This window comes from Cetorhinus maximus, chromosome 22 (assembly GCF_964194155.1).
Source record: "Cetorhinus maximus chromosome 22, sCetMax3.hap1.1, whole genome shotgun sequence".
Taxonomy (NCBI): domain Eukaryota; kingdom Metazoa; phylum Chordata; class Chondrichthyes; order Lamniformes; family Cetorhinidae; genus Cetorhinus; species Cetorhinus maximus.
Genome location: NC_135900.1, coordinates 32,204,333 through 32,220,808, shown reverse-complemented (window position 1 = coordinate 32,220,808; position 16,476 = coordinate 32,204,333). Strand labels below are relative to the sequence as shown.

Below are 16,476 nucleotides of genomic sequence, written 5' to 3'. Positions count from 1 at the left end.
TGGATTTTTTTCATCATGTGCGTAATCTATTCAGAATCTTGCTATCTATTTAATTAATTCCACCCACATTTCCCCCTTCTAAAAGTGACCATCTTTTGTACTGAGCTAACTAGGCTGGTCCTTCATCTAAGAAATAACTTGATTTTTATGGCGCCTTTCCCAAGGGGGAAAGCACCATCATCCAGTCTGATCCAAACCTTCCTATCCCCTGCCTCTGTATCACGCTGCCCATAGATCTGAGGGTTCTCAATTCCCATAAGTGGAATAACAGTATGCAATATGGTGACCACTTCCCCTTGTTTGAGTAACCTGTGAGTTTGTCCATGCAGACTGTGGCCAAGCACCTGCACCACAGCAGCCAGAGCATTCATAAAGGAACCTATGACTGGCAACAAGGTGCAGAATTTTCCATGCCCATTGGCATCATGGCGGGCATGAGCAGACAATATGGCAGGAAGGCGAAAAATTGGTTTCATGCCGTCTTGAAACCAGTTTGCAATCGTCCGCTCCACCCATCAATGGTGGGCCGCGTTCCCCGTTGCCGGACATCGGGAACTTCATTTTCATACAGCTGCATATCATTATAAGCCCTGCCGCCGGAATCATCCTCCCACAATGGATCATCTGGACAACATGTTTCACAACCGTATGTCAGTGATATGCACCTGGCGAACTGCACTTCATTTGGGACTTTGAGGTTTGTTTCCCTACCTTGCTTCGGGCAGCACTCGTGGTTATCAGTGGCAGGCTTTGCAGACAGCACCACATCGCTTTTAGGGGGGCTTGCGGGCAGATCTCTATCTATCACACCAGCCAAAAGGCGGGGGCGGCTTTTCAATGGTTGCAGGGCTAGGGCTTATTTGGTGTATCCCAGGGTGTGTGTGGGGGCACATGTGCAAGTGGCCTGAAGATGGTGCGGGCTGAGGAGCCAGTCTCCAGAGGAGATAAGGCCAGATGGAAATGTGAGTGTGAGAGAGTGAGTGGTGATGTCACTTGAGCTGGCAGTGAGTGAGATGCCAGTGAATGTGTGATGGCCTTGTGAGTGTGAGTTTAGAGTGATGAGATGGTTGCCTTACCCTGGTGGCATGGATGAGATCATTCATCCTCTTTCTGCACTGGATGGCCAACCTCTTCTGTGCAACATTGGCACTGACCACCACTGCCACCGCTTCCCAAGCCAGAGTGGTGAAATTGCTGGACCTCCTGCAGCCAGAGCAGGGGTGGAGGACATCTCAGCGGGCCTCCAAAAGGCATTCCAGTGACGGGTCACTGAACACTTCCGCCATTGCGGCTGGCAAGTAAAACGTCTTTCATCCCACCTGCTACCACACTTAGTGCAAATCTGGGATGATTCTGCCCAAGGTCTCAGCTATGATGAGCTGGGTTCCAGATTGTCCAGAGATGCCATTGAGGATATCTGCACGCTTTCAATACTGTGCATATGCATGTGGATGCCTCCATATTTGTTACTATGGTGTAGAAACTGGTGAGAACACCACTCAATGATTGACAAAATCTATCATTCTCTGAAAGCATTCTTATATTGAGGACAGAGTGACTGTGGTCTAGGCCCATTTCTGATGCAGAAAGTAGAGGAGGCTCTAGGCCTTCCCTATCATCCTCCTCCCACGCTTTCTGTTCCTGCTGTCCAGTGCTCCCCTCAACTCTCTAACTGTAGCCTCCTAAACTGGGCTGCTCAGGACTAAATCTTTGAATTATGACAGGTTACTATTCAAGTGTGGGGAGCCCAGTCATTTACTTTGTCAGTCCTTTGAAGACATAGAGGTTGTCAAACAATAATTCACATTAACAATTAGGTTAATTTGTTTTGTGTGTTATATACGTGGGAGTGTCCTGGAGACTGAAGCTTTCCAACACATCAACCAGGCCTGAGAGGGAGGAAAGTGAAACATGAAACCTCAATGGGGCATGCTCATCAATTTTACTTTCTTTGCCACCTCTTTCATTTTGTTTTGCTGGAGCCCTTCCCTCAACAGGGATTACTTCCTGACCTATAATAAGTCCTCTGCCATAACAGTGAGTCAAAGAATCACAGAATTTTAATGGCACAGAGTAGGCCATTCGGCCCATTGTGCCTGCGCCAGCTCTTCAATTGAGCATTCTGGCCTAGTGCCATTGCCCTGCCTTTTCCCCATACCCCTGCACATTGTTTCTATTCAAATAATCATCTAATACCCTCTTGAATGCCTCGATTGAACCTTCCACCACCACACTTCCAGGCAGTGCATTCCAGACCCGAACCACTCGTGTGAAAAAGTTTTTTCTCACGTCTTCTTCTGAAAGTCACTTTAAACCTGTGCCCTCGCATCCTCGATCCTTTTACGCACAGAACAGCTTCTCCCCATTTACTCTGTCCAGCCCCATCATGATTTTGAACACCTCTATCAAATCTCCTCTTAGCCATCTTCTCTCCAAGAAGAACAGTCCCAGTCTCTCCAATCTATCTTCATAACTGAAGTTTCTCATCCCTGGAACCATTCTTGTAAACCTCTTCTGCACTCTCTCCAACTTGTTCACATCCTTCCTGTAATGTGGCGCCCAGAACTGTATACAATACTCCAGCTGAGGTCTAACGAGTATCATATCAATTCAGCATAACCTCCTTGCTGTTGGACTCTATGCCCCTATTAATAAAGCCAAGGATACTATATACCTTATTAACTGCTCTCTCCACCTGTCCTGCCACCTTCAATAATCTATGCACATATACACCCAGGTCTTTCTGCTCCTGCACCCCCTTCAAAATTTCAACCCTTATTTTATATTGACTGTCCATATTCTTCCTATCAAAATGCATCACCTCACACTTCTCCACATTGAACTTCATCTGCCTCCTATCTGCCCACTCCACCAACTTGTCTATGTCCTTTTGAAGTTCTACACTGTCTTCCTCGCAGTTTACAACACTCCCAAGCTTCATATCATCCACAAATTGAAATTGTGCTCTGCACACCAAGATCTAGATCATAAGGTGCAGACTCAATGAGCCAAAGGGCCTCTTCTGCACTGTGATTCTGTGATTCTGTGTGATTGTGATTAATATATATCAGGAAAAGCAAGGGTCCCAATATCGATCCCTGGGGAACTCCACTACAAACCTTCCTCCAGCCCAAAAAATATCCATTGACCATTACTCTCTGCTTCTTATTTTTCAGCCAATTTTGTATCCACGTTGCTACTGTCCCTTTTATTCTATGAGCAATAACTTTTCTCACCAGTCTGTTGTGTGGCACTGTATCAAATGCCTTTTGAAAGTCCATGTATGCCACATCAACAGCATTACCCTCATCGACCTTTTCTGTTACCTCTTCAAAAGACCCCAGCAAGTTAATTAAACACGATTCCCCCTTTGGAAATCCGATGCTGGCTCTTCCTTATCAACCTGTATTTTTCCATGTGACTACTAATTCTATCCTGAACAATTGTTTCTAGAAGCTTCCACACCACTGAAGTTAAACTGACTGGTCTGTAATTGCTGGGCTTAACCTTACAACCTTTTTTGAACAAGGGCATAATGTTTGCAATTCTCCAGTCCTCTGGCACCTTCCCTGAGTCTAGGGAGGACTGAAAAATTACGGTCAGTGCCCCTACAATTTCTATTCTCACTTCCTTCAATATTCTTGGATGCATCTCGTCAGGTCCCAGTGCCTTGTCAACTTTAAGTACCGACGGTCTATTCAACACTTCCACCTTATCAATTTTGAACCCTTCTAGTGACAGAGTTTCTTCATCTGTCACCATGGCCTGGATAGCATCTTCCTCCTTGGTAAAGACGGATGCAAAGTATCCATTTAATACCTCAGCCGTGGCCCCTTCATCCATGTGTAAATTCCCTTTTAGGTCCCTAATCGGCCCTACTCCTCCTTTTACCACCCTTTTACTATCTATATACCTATAGAAGACTTTGGGATTTCCCCCTTATGTTGACTGCCAGTCTTTTCTCATAACTCCTCTTTGCTTCTCTAATATGCTTTTTCACCTCCCCTCTGAACCTTCTGTATCCCTCTTGGTTCTCAATTATATTTTCTACCTGATGCCTGTTATAAGCACACTTTTTCTTCATTATCTTAATTTCTATCTCCTTTTTCATCCATGGAGCTCTGGATTTGTTTGCACTACCTTTCCCTTTCAATGGAATATACCTTGACTGTGCCCGAACCAATTCTTTTTTGAAGGTAACCCATTGTTCAGTTACAGTTTTTCCCGCCAATCTTTCATTCCAGTCTATTTGGCCCAGTTCCGTTCTTGCCCCATCGAAGTCGGCTCTCGTCCAGTTAATTATTCTTACTCTGGATTGCCTATCGTCCTTTTCTATCATCATCCTAAAACATACAATACAATGATCAATGTCTCCTAAATGATCCCCTACTGACACTTGGTTGACTTGGCCCACCTCATTTCCAAGAACCAGGTCCAACGGTGCGTCTTTTCCTGTTGGATTGGACACATACTGCTGTAGAAAATTTTCCTGAGCACAATTTAGGGACTTTTGCCCCTCTCCACCCTTTACACTACCACTGTCCCAGTCTACATTCGGGTAATTAAAGTTATCCATTATAACTACTCTATAATGCTTGCACCTCTCTGCAATTTCGCTGTAGATTTGTTCTTCTATGTCTTTGTCAGTGTCATGCCTTTTCTAAAATGCTTCATTTTCCTGCAGAAAAATATTGCACTTTCAAAATTATCTACCGTATTACAGAATCCCATAATATTTGTATATTCTTTTTCCTTTGCATGAGCGGTTGTAAGTGTGGTGCTAAGTTACTGCTCTTTCCGGCATTGCACCCTTGCATGGAGTTCTGTTGAGTTTCTATAGGTTGTAACTGGGAGTGTTTACTAGGTGAGCATGAGACTCTACCAGAGTAACAAAATGTTATATCATTGCACAATGACCTTTGAGAGTGATAGGAAAACTAGAGTGTAGCCATAAGTTTCACAAACAATTTTATGACAGTATAGAGGTTCTTGTTTACTTTCCCTCTGCTGCTGAGATCATTAAGCTCTTTCTACCATTGTATTTTTATCTTTGACATGTTTCTTACAACCAGTCTCTTCTCAAATGTCCTCTGAAATTCCTTATATACAACACCTCCTGTATATAACACCTACTGCATCTCCTGTATCTATCGCCTCCAGGTGAATTTTCATTTCATCACCAGGTGAAAATGTATGGATGTGTTTCAGGTTCTCATTTTACACCTCAACAATTTTCATTTCCAAAGTAATCAATAGAATTAAAAATATGAAAACTGACTGAGGTGCATAATTCATTCCAATATCTGTGATTTCTTAAAACTTTCAAATAGTTTCTTATGTATGAGCTTTACAAATCCCCATTGATTATCACTGATTAGCTCATGCCTTTCAAAGTGCTCCCTAATTTCTTCCCATACTATGGATTGCAGAATTACTTTCCTCCAATATTACACTGGTAAACCTGGGAAGGCAGGGATGGAAGTGAGCCAAGAATGGTAGCTCCCTGCGACCCAATGCCAATCCTGGTATGTGCACCCACCTATGGGTGAGTATATTATAATAAGACAAATGGCAAAAATATGTCATAAAATATCCTTCCCATCATCTAACCTTAGCAATGTGGGCAATAAGAACACCAATGCATTCCTGACATCCAGGGTTACAACGGGCACAAGAAAAGGATTTAAAATGAAATGCCTACCTTGCCTATCAATCAATCAAGAGATTTATTGCAGTAAGCTAAGGGGCAGAATTTAAAGTTAAATGGTTTGTAAATGATGTTACACCTTCTGTAGGCTCCACTGAGCGGTACATTGTATTAAGAGTCAGAGCAACTTCCTTACCCCCACCTGAAGCAGACAGCGGCAGAAAAATAGTCAAGTTATTCAAATTACCCCAGCCACTGGATACTGACCAAGGTCGGGGTGCAGGCATGGAGGATTTCCTGCTTCACCCAAGATCTACCACCATTACAACAAGAAGGAAAATCCTTAGCGAGGAATTTACGCACAATGGATGTAAAGCTAATAATACCCTGACTTACCTCTGCCATTTTTGTTAAACAGGGATAATATTTCCAACTATCTGACATGATTCACAATTCAAAGACTTGTTTGCATCTCCATTACCTCCTCCCCAACCTCCTCCCGAATTATGGGTGTTTTACTGGCTATAAAAAAAAAACGAATTTCTGCTTAAAGCATTTTAAAAGTGGTTCGGTACATTCTTGAAAAAATAGCTTGTGCGGATGAATCAGTGCATAATGATTGAGAAATCATAATGTAAAACTAGATCTGATTATTATATCTGCCTTCATTGAATGCTTTATTACGTACCATTCCATGTGTACATTTAGGGCTATAGAAAACAAATAATAATTGAATCTGTTCAATGGATTTTGCATTGCTTTCTATCGCATGGGAACTGAGATGGCCATTTGAACTATATTCTGGATATAAGGAATGTTTTGCATCACTACAGGCCAGTTTCTGCAGCCAAACATAAGCTACACTTAGTACAGAATTCCAAATTAGTGACTGGTGCAAAGATGAATGTTGTGGATTGCTTTACTTGTTAGGTATGTATGAATGAAGCATGTCTGGACAGTTATTTTTCTGCTTAAAAATTTTGAGAAAAGATATAGATCTACCTGCAGTTTATCCTTCACTACCTTACTGATTCCTGCTCAGACAAGAGAAAGTCATCACCCAGCCAGGTTTTGCACACAGCCTGCAGCTGCAGCTGTCCCAGATGAGTTGGTTACAGTTTGCTTTTCAATATACAGAATTTGTTCGCCTTTGGAACCTTCTATATATCATAACCAGCCAAATCATTCATTATAATTCATACTTTATCATTTTTTAAAGACTATAATCTTAACTATGCATAATAAACAAATGAGGCTATAAACTATGGAAGTATTTTTCCACAATACAATACACAACAGGACATTCTAGTTGTAAGTGTTTCCTGTGTTAAAAACTGTGGAATTTTTGAAACTTTTAATTTTTTCCACACATTACTACACATATTAATTAGGAAAACAACTGCAGGAAAATGGGTGCAACAAGGGTTTCAACCTCTCGCAGGAAGTGCTTATAATAGGAACTCCCTGCTTCAATTATATCATTGTCCTTCAAAAAGTACAATGGAAACAAGTTAGTTTTCAAAACACTTAGCAACTAACGTGCAGATTTTGACATCAGTACATTGTCTAATTGATTACAAACAAAAATTGTAAGGAACCTTTTAAGTGTGTATAATCAATTAGAGTTCCTTTTAAGTAACGATTACCAATTGCTGTTACCATCAAGTAACCAATTACTTTCAAAGGTTCATTTTCACTGATATTCAATCACTAAGTGATTCTAAAACCATCCTTCTTTGAAAATGGTGGTCTTCAGAAGTTTTTCTCATACTTTCATTATCTTGCTATGAGTGGAAAATGCACCATGTCTATCTGGAGAAAGTAACACATTAATTGAATTAAAATTATATTAAAAGGTCAAAGCTAAAAGCAAAAAACAGTGGATGCTGGAAATCCAAAACAAAAACAAAAATACCTGGAAAAACTCAGCAGGTCTGGCAGCATCTGCGGAGAGGAGCACAGTTAAAGTTTCGAGTCCGCATGACTCTTCAACAGAACTAAGGAAAAATAGAAAAGGGGTGAAATATAAGCTGGTTTAAGGGGGTGGGGGTGGGACAAGAAGAGCCGGATAGAGGGCTAGTGATAGGTGGAGATAACCAAAAGATGTCACAGACAAAAGGACAAAGAGGTGTTGAAGGTGGTGATATTATCTAAAGGAATGTGCTAAACAAGGGTAGAAAGCAGGACCAGCAAGGTACAGATAGCCCTAGTGGGGGTGGGGTGGGGTGAAGGAATCGAAAAAGGCTAAAAGGTAGAGATAAAACAATGGATGGAAATACATTTTAAAATAATGGAAAATAATGGGAAAAGAAAAATCTATATAAATTATTGGAAAAAACAAAAAGGAGGGGGAAATTCGGAAAGGGGGTGGGGATGGAGGAGAGAGTTCATGATCTAAAATTGTTGAACTCAATATTCAGTCCGGAAGGCTGTAAAGTGCCTAGTCGGAAGTTGAGATGCAGTTCCTCCAGTTTGCGTTGAGCTACACTGGAACAATGCAACAAGCCAAGGATGGACATGTGGGCATGAGAGCAGGGTGGAGTGTTGAAATGGCAAGCGACAGGGATGTCTGGGTAATGCTTGCGGACAAACCGCAGGTGTTCTGCAAAGCGGTCACCTAGTCTGCGTTTGGTCTCTCCAATGTAGAGGAAACCGCATTGGGAGCAACGAATGCAGTTGACTAAGTTGAGGGAAGTGCAAGTGAAATGCTGCTTCACTTGAAAGGAGTGTTTGGGCCCTTGGACGGTGAGAAGAAGGGAAGTAAAGGGGCAGGTGTTGCATCTTCTGTGGTTGCATGGGAAGGTGCCGTGGGAGGGGGTTGAGGTGTAGGGGGTGATGGAGGAGTGGACCAGGGTGTCACGGAGGGAACAATCCCTATGGAATGCTGCCAGGAGGGGTGAAGGGAAGATGTGTTTGGTGGTGGCATCATGCTGGAGTTGGCGGAAATGGCGGAGGATGATCCTTTGAATGCAGAGGCTAGTGGGGTGATAAGTGAGGACAAGGGGGACCCTATCATGTTTCTGGGAGGAAGAAGAAGGTGTGAGGGCGGATGCGCGGGAGATGGGCCGGACACGGTTGAGGGCCCTGTCAACCACCGTGGGTGGAAAACCTCGGTTAAGGAAGAAGGAGGACATGTCAGAGGAACTGTTTTTGAAAATGGCATCATCAGAACAGATGCGACGGAGGCGAAGGAACTGAGAGAATGGGATGGAGTCCTTACAGGAAGTGGGGTGTGAGGAGCTGTAGTCGAGGTAGCTGTGGGAGTCGGTAGGCTTGTAATGGATATTGGTGGACAGTCTATCTCCAGAAATTGAGACAGAGAGGTCAAGGAAGGGAAGGGAAGTGTCAGAGATGGACCATGTGAAAATGATGGAGGGGTGGAAATTGAAAGCAAAATTAATAAATTTTTCCAGGTCCAGATGAGAGCAAGAAGCAGCACCGAAGTAATCATCGATGTGCCGGAGAAAGAGTTGTGGGAGGGGGCCGGTGTAGGACTGGAACAAGGAATGTTCCACATGCCCCATAAAGAGACAGGCATAGCTGGGGCCCATGTGGGTACCCATAGCCACACCTTTTATTTGGAGGAAGTGAGAGGAGTTTAAGGAGAAATTGTTCAGTGTGAGAACAAGTTCAGCCAGACGCAGGAGAGTAGTGGTGGATGGGGATTGTTCAGGCCTCTGTTTGAGGAAGAAGCGGAGAGCCATCAGACCATCCCAGTGGGGGATGGAGGTGTAGAGGGATTGGACGTCCATGGTGAAGAGGAGGCAGTTGGGGCCAGGGAACTGGAAATTGTTGATATGACGTAGGATGTCAAAGGAATCACGGATGTAGGTGGGAAGAGACTGGACAAAGGGAGAGAGAATGGAGTCAAGATAGGAAGAAATTAGTTCCGTGGGGCAGGAACAGGCTGACACGATCGGTCTGCCGGGACAGTCCTGTTTGTGGATTTTGGGTAGGAGGTAGAAGCGGGCCGTCCAAGTTTGGGAGACTATCAGGTTGGAAGCTGTGGGAAGAAGATCTCCAGAGGAGATGAGGTCAGTAACAGTCCTGGAAACAATAGCTTGATGTTCAGTGGTGGGGTCATGGTCCAGGGAGAGGTAGGAGGAAGTGTCTGCGAGTTGACGCTCAGCCTCTGCGAGGTGGAGGTCAGTGCGCCAGACAACAACAGCACCACCCTTGTCAGCGGGTTTGATGACAATGTCAGGGTTAGACCTGAGAGAATGGAGTGCAGCAAGTTCAGAGAGAGACAGATTAGAATGGGTGAGAGGAGCAGAGAAATTGAGACGACTAATGTCACACCGACAGTTCTCAATGAAAAGATCAAGAGAAGATAAGAATCCAGAGGGAGGGGTCCAGGTGGAGGGAGAATATTGGAGGTGGGTAAAAGGATCCGTTGAACGGGGAGAGGACTCCTGCCCAAAGAAGTGAGCACAGAGACGAAGACGGCGGAAGAAAAGTTCAGCATCGTGCCGAGCCCAAAATTCATTGAGATGAGGGCGTAAGGGTATGAAACTAAGTCCTTTGCTGAGCACTGAACGTTCATCGTCGGAGAGGGGAAGGTCAGGGGGCATAGTGAATACATGGCCGGGGCTGGGATTGGAAGATGAGGTGGGGACGGAGGAACAGGCAGGGGTGGAGGGTCCTGGATGGGCATTGGTGTCGATGAGTTGTTGGAGCTTGCGTTCCTTTGCACCTGAAATAAAGAGACAAAGTTTCTTGTTGAGGTGTCAGATGAGACGAAGAATAAAATGCAACTGGGGGCACGCGCAGCTTTGAAAAAGGGTGCGGCAGTGCTGCTGGAGGGAGAGGTCGAGTGTGTTCATATGGCGGCGCATGGCACAGAGTGTGGATCTCAGAATGCGACGGGAACAGCAGTCCGAGAAATGTTTTATGTCCCGGAGATACCTGTAATCCTGGGTGGGTTCGAAACATGAGGGATGGAACTTCAGTTGAAATCCACGAGGGGTAAGTCGGAGACGGAGACAGTCACTGAAGAAGGAAATATGGCTGTGAAAGCGGGTTTTAGTAAACACCTTGTCAAACACCAAGAGAGAAATGGAAAGCAATGAAGGTGAACAAGGCAAAAGAGACAGGCAGAAATCCTGACGGAGAGAAGAGCAATACTTCTTCAAGGTAGGCATTCCTGAAGAGAAGTGGCAGTCAATTAAACGCTAAGATAAAAGCAAAAAACTGCGGATGCTGGAAATCCAAAACAAAAACAAAAATACCTGGAAAAACTCAGCAGGTCTGGCAGCATCTGCGGAGTGGAGCACAGTTAATGTTTCGAGTCCACAACAGAACTAAGGAAAAATAGAAAAGGGGTGAAATATAAGCTGGTTTAAGGGGGGAGTTGGGACATGGAGAGCTAGGTAAAGGGCCAGTGAAAGGTGGAGATAACCAAAAGATGTCACAGACAAAAGGACAAAGAGGTGTTGAAGGTGGTGATATTATCTAAAGGAATGTGCTAATTAAGGGTAGAAAGCAGGATGAGCAAGGTACAGATAGCCCTAGTGGGGGTGGGGTGGGGTGAAGGAATCGAAAAAGGCTAAAAGGTAGAGATAAAACAATGGATGGAAATACATTTAAAAATAATGGAAATAGGTGGGAAAAGAAAAATCTATATAAATTATTGGAAAAAACAAAAAGGAGGGGGAAATTTGGAAAGGGGGTGGGGATGGAGGAGAGAGTTCATGATCTAAAATTGTTGAACTCAATATTCAGTCCGGAAGGCTGTAAAGTGCCTAGTCGGAAGATGAGGTGCTGTTTCTCCAGTTTGCGTTGAGCTTCGCTGGAACAATGCAGCAAGCCAAGGACGGACAAATTAAAAGGTCATTTGAGTAAGTAACTAACTGCAAAATAAATCTTTTTCATTTATTTGAAAGCCAAGAAGTCGCAATGTTAGGTCATACAGATGGCCTAATATACATATCTACAGGATTGCTATCAGAAGAATTGCTTCAATAGTTTACAATAACTATTCTCATTGTAAAAATTATTTGCCAGATATCCAAAATTATCCGCAATGACCCTTACTCACATTGTCGATTGACTTCCTGTCCTGTTGAGACATAGGCTGTACTATCTATGCAAGGGATTCCATGTTTAAAACAAGAAGGTGTTCAGTCTTCAACAAAGGTCGAAATGGTAAGTCATGTTAGTTGGGCTGATGATGTACAGTCACTGACCAATTCAAATGCGGCTAATTGGTGACAATAACAAGTTTATTCTTTCACCAGAAGAAATAGGAATATTTCATCACATTCTTGTCTTTAGCCTTATAAATGGTGGAGAGGCATTGAGGGGTGAATCATCCTCTGCTCTGCTTTTATCTCCATTGTGTTGAAATGCCTGGTCCAGATAAACTTTGGGTCAATAGTGACCTCAGGGTGTTGATGGTTAATAACTCAGTGATAGTTGTGCTGTGACAGGTCAGAAGAAGTTGGTTTCACCTTTTGTTGAATATAATTAGTGCATGGCACTTATTTACCACAAAGGTTGCCTGCCAGTTGTCCAGATTCTGTTGTAGGATGGCATGGACTGCTTCCTTGTAAGAAACTGAATGGAACTGAACCATCAGTGAACAAACCACACCTGACTTTACAACAGGATGATGAAGCAGTAATATGTGAGAATGTTAGTTGTGTGGTGACCAGAGCTGAAGACAGGACCTCTCATTACTTACTTCCATTCAGTGTGAATAGTACACAGACAAAAGGGCATTCCTTCACAATCCCACATCCACATCTGGTATAGGATTATCAGCTTGAGAAGGGCAGAGCTGCTAGCATTTGGGAATTCTGGGGAACAACAGAGAAGCATGTGGTCAGAGTTTGGATCAAACATCTCACTTATATAAGTGTTATGACCAGGCGAGAAGGAATGAATGGGCTCCCTTCTATTTAGCCTCCATGGTTGGTCACAACAAAGGTTTAAATGTTTTTTTTCACAAGGATATGCCTTTTCCAAATCCAAGAGCATTTAACTATTTAAGCTGTGAGCAATTAGAATCCAATCAAACAGGGTTTTTTTGAGTCAAAGAAAGAGAAAGTTTATTAACCCGAGAAAAAAAATAATAAAAATGCAATGTTACACACACACACAGGTATCAAAAATATGGGATGTTAGAGCCCAATAAAAAAAGTTAAAAGAATATACAGTTGTGTCTTTGCTTGTCCTTGAGGTGTAGATTTTTAAATGTCGCAACCAATTTGGGCTAACTGGTTTCTTGGATGCAGATAGATGTAGAAGATGTTGCAATTATTACAAGATCTCATTTCACTGGTAGATCTCTAGTAAAGTTGACTTCTGAATTGGGTAACCCATTTGTTCTAAAATGGAGAGAGAGAGAGGGCTCAGCTTTCAGCCTGTTTCCTTTGCTTAAAACTTTCTTACAATCTCTCCTCAGTGGCTATAGCCTTGCCTATTCTACTTCATCCATTTGTATTTCCAAGGGGTTTTGGGTGGTTCTGCCTGTGGCAGCCATTGCTTCAATATCCAGCACTATGCATTTTAATGCCTTTTCCTTAGACAGTGATGAATTTTGATGAGTCTCTGAATTTCAGGAAATGTCTCTCTCTTCACACTCCCCTGGGGGTGACCCGTTTGTTTTTCACCTTCACCTTGGAAGGAGCCGTGCATTTTTAAGTAGTTTGTTCTGTCTCATTTCAAATTGAAAAATTTCCAGTCAGTTGAAAGTTTGAAAATCATATTTTGGAAATTAAATGGGCATCATGTCATGACACAGGGCTGGGAAGATTGTGGGGGTATTGTCAACTACATCATTCAAGCTTTGATGGGCAGTGAGGTAGAAGGGGTTATGGTCAAACCAGTATTTAAAATGAGGCTAGATTTCATTAATTCAATACTGTCACCTATAGATGTCACAAACAACATGGCATAGTTTTGAGCTTCTCTCTAACCCCCACCCTCCCCTGCCCCCACCCTTTGAACAGAGAACCAGTATAATTCTGTGCAGGAGTCTCACTGGCTTTGGCAAAATAAGAGGCATGTGGCATGGCAGTACACCATTTGCCAATTGTATTCAGTGATTTTACTGTCCAGACAGCCAATGAGTGAGTGGACTAGGTGTGATACAGTATACTAATCCTACCCAAATGTTTAGGCAAAGGAGGAGAGGCTATGTTAGCCCTTATTTTAAGGGGGTTGGAATTCAAATACGAATAAGAGATGGTAGTTTCCGCTATCAATTCTGATAATCTCCATGTAAATCTACTCTGCATTTTCTTCAATGCTGCTATATATTTGTACTATGATGATCAGCACTGCACACAGTACTCCAGGTATGGTCTAATCAAGGTGCTATATTACCTCCCTGCTTTTGTATTCTATTCCTCCAGAAATGAACACCAGCACTTTGCACTTTTTAAGGAGTTGTTCAGTGCAAAGGCTGAGGGAGGATATCTTGGTGAGAAACGCAGAGTGGGGCTTAGCAAGAACAAAAGAGAATGATGGTATTTTTTTTTGAAAAAGGTCAAAATGGTGCATCAAAGGGTCATTGAGGGAGGAGAACAAAAGGAATAGGAGAAAGTGCATGTGATTGTCATGCTGTAATTATATTCTTCCAGTTTTTCACTGCAGCCCCTCAATTTTGCAACTCCCAGCTGCTCAATCTATACTCCACAAAAATATCAAAGTATTATAAACAAATAAAAACACTCTCTCTCTCTTCAGATACCATGCCCTAAGAGGGTGTTGGCAATCATGGACTTCCATGTTAACCTTGCTCTAGAGATGTGGATCATCTTCGTTGGTATTTCGTTCATCCAGTTTGCAAGGCTCTTTAAAAAGATTGTGCTTTGTCCATCTCGATCTCTTTTACCATTGATCTTTCCCATCAATATCAGACTTTCTAAACCATGATTTCTTATTACATGCCCAAGAAAATCAAACTGCGTCTTCCTGATCTTGATCAGCAGAGTTCTTTTGGTCTCAGATCTTACTAGCACCTCTTCATTGGTAGTGTGACTTCTCCAAGATATCTTCATTATTCACCTCAAAAACCACTAATCTGCAGCCTCAATTCTTTGCTGCATTGCTTCACTGATCATCCAACACTCGCTTCCATATGTCAAAATTGGTGTGATGTAGAACACAACATTGTAGATTGTTGCAGATAAGAACAACAAATATTATATTAAAATAAGGATTGATTTATGTTTGCATTCTTTTTCTCCTATTTCCATTTGTTATGATCTTATGATCTTGGTCTAATTGATTTCATGTTGTCGAACCCCACGTGCTCCTGATCCAGCAATGCCACAATTTTAAAATTTTCATTCTTATGTTCAATTCCCTCTATAGCCTCTCTGTAGTCTTCCTATATGCCTACAACCTTCCAATATCCCTATGCTCCACCAACTCTGGCTTCTTATGATCTCCAATTTCCTTCAGCCACCTAGGCCCCAAGTTCTGGAATTCCCTCCCTAAACCTTTCCTCCTTTAAGACGTTCCTTAAAACCTAACATTTGACCATGTTTTTAGTCACTGGTCCTAATATTTCTGTATGTGGCTCTGTCTTAATTCCATATGTGCAATTCCACAGAGATCAACTTGTTACATCTACAATAGAAATTATAGAATCTAACTGCTTGGAAGAGAAACAACATACCATTATGACCTCTACACTAAATTACTGTTTCGTTCAAATTAACATTTTCTTTACACTGTATTTCTTTTATTTAATTTAGATAATGAAAGCGACACAAGTCTGTCCTAGCTTTTGAAAGTTCCCAACAGATTTCTTGTGCTTGAACCATTCAACTTACTTAAATACTTAAAATAATTGAATCACAACTCAATTGAAAAAGGAGCTATCATTCAATCACAGCACAGTCTGTGTTTTAATTATGTAACATCATATAAAAATAAATAACCAAATTTCACAATATTCATATCATTCTTTGCTGAGCACTTGGAAATTAACTGCAGGCGGCTTTAAAGTTCTTTGGGCTAGAAATTGAGCTACCCTGATTTTGCGGGGTCGCATTTCACAACCTGACCCTGCCCTTTTACATCAAGCTGGGCAGCACAGACGTATGGTGCACCCAAATCATCAGCGTGATTGTAGCATCTGACCAAGTGGACCTACACCACTATCCTCATTACATTGTCGGCTGCCTCTGCGCTCAACAAGGGAGCCCAGTAGCATTGCTCTGAAACCATACGGTGCAACCTGCTCATCTTAAAAACAGGATGTCCCTCTTAAAGGGAAGTAGCATTGAAGAATATCGTGCAATTTAAATGATGGCAGACAGAGGATTCCAGGGTGAAGAATGTGGCACTTATTGCTGGAGGTGAGAAGTAGGAGAGATGCCTTGGTTCCATGGCAAGAGGGTGGGGTGTGGTTGGTGGGGGGGTTGCCAAGAGGCCCTGAAGGAACACCCTCAGAAGGGATGGGGAGCAGGTGGCCAGGGAAGTCAACTCCCTGAGTCTGGGCCTGAGGACCTGGCAGCAGTGCCACGGAAAGTCTAATGGCCTCATGCAATGTTCAAGGTCAGTAAACGCACCTTCGCATGACATCTCATACATACCACAATACCAGCTTCTCATGCTGCTCAATGCACCACACCTTACACAGCACCACTCCCTAACACTCACGATGCACGCCTAACATCCAGACACTCCACCACACCTCTCACACACCTTCCAGTGCTGCCAGCCTCACACCCACCTCTCACCGCCTCCACATACCTCCAGCTATTCAGCTGTGGCAGGCACATCACACAAATACAATCAATGACATTCTGCCTCTCTCTCATGTAGGACAAGGTGGCACACAATAGGAGAAAGAATAACAGAACCAGCCAGGG

General features: G+C 42.9%; 1 long non-coding RNA gene across 1 annotated transcript in view; it reads right to left on the bottom strand.

The window, feature by feature from the left end:
- The window catches only part of LOC144696588 (uncharacterized), a 54,327-nt gene that overhangs the window by 30,338 nt on the left and 7,513 nt on the right, over positions 1-16,476 (bottom strand). The window contains exon 2 of the long non-coding RNA XR_013580207.1: positions 12,330-12,444. This is a non-coding gene — a long non-coding RNA (uncharacterized LOC144696588). The remainder of the gene's footprint in view (positions 1-12,329; positions 12,445-16,476) is intronic.